Below are 1,130 nucleotides of genomic sequence, written 5' to 3'. Positions count from 1 at the left end.
CTTGTCCTTGCTCCTGGGCTGGTGTGCCCCTTTAGTCTCGTTTTGTTTTATGGGCTTGTCTAATCTTTGACTGGAAGGTGAACCTCAGGAGTGACTTTATTAGTGAGCTAAAAGTGTATCCGGGGGCCATACTCTTCGGGTTTCTCCAGTCTCTGTCAGGCCAGTAAATCTGGTCTTTTTTTGAGTTAGAATTTTGTTCTACATTTTTCTCCAGCTCTGTGTGGGACCCTCTATTGTGATCCCTATCAGAGCAGTCAGTGGTGGTAGCCGGGCACCGTCTAGTTGTGCTGGACTTAGTCTCTTGGAGGCTGTGGTAGTTGTGGTCCTTTACCTTAGCCCATTTTTTGATTGGTTTGGTTTGTCTTTTTATTGTTAACTGGTAGTTTTATATATATTTGGGATATTAGGCCCTTATCTGATATATAGTTCCTAAAAATTTTCTCCCAATCTGTAGATTGTCTTTTCACTTTGTTGATAAAGCATGTACTGTACTCCATTTTAATACATAAATTGATTTGATAGTGATACATATTCTCAGACACTTATATCTCATATTTATTTTGGAAATAATATTTCACATTATTGGAAGCTAATGACAAAGTCAGATAATGTTCCATGTGGTTTGCTTGATGTCTTAGTCATCTAGTGCTGCTCTAACAGAAATACCACAAGTGGATGGCTTTAACAAAGAGAAATTTATTCTCTCACAGTCCAGTGGGCTACAAGTCCAAATTCAGGGCATCAGCTCCAGGGGAATGCTTTCTCTGTCAGCTCCGGAGGAAGGTCTGTGTCATCGGTCTTCCCTTGGTCTGGGAGCTTCTCTGCACAGAAACCTCAGGTCCAAAGGACACGCTTTGTTCCCCACACTGCTTTCTTGGTGGTATAAGGTTCCCATGTGTCTTTGCTCTCTTCTCTCTTTTGTATCTCAAAAGAGATTGGCTTAAGACACTATCCAATCTTGTAGACGTCATCAGTATAACCTCATCATAGTGACAGAGTTTACAACATATAAGGAAATCACATCAGATTACACAATCATACAATACTGGGAATCATGACCTAGCCAAGTTGACAGATATTTTTGGGGGACACGATTCAATCCATGACACTTGGATAGTGAAGTCTTTTTT

The sequence above is a fragment of the Trichechus manatus genome, unplaced genomic scaffold (genome assembly GCF_000243295.1).
Source record: "Trichechus manatus latirostris isolate Lorelei unplaced genomic scaffold, TriManLat1.0 scaffold00001, whole genome shotgun sequence".
NCBI classification, from domain to species: domain Eukaryota; kingdom Metazoa; phylum Chordata; class Mammalia; order Sirenia; family Trichechidae; genus Trichechus; species Trichechus manatus.
Note: the sequence above shows the minus strand (reverse complement) of the source record.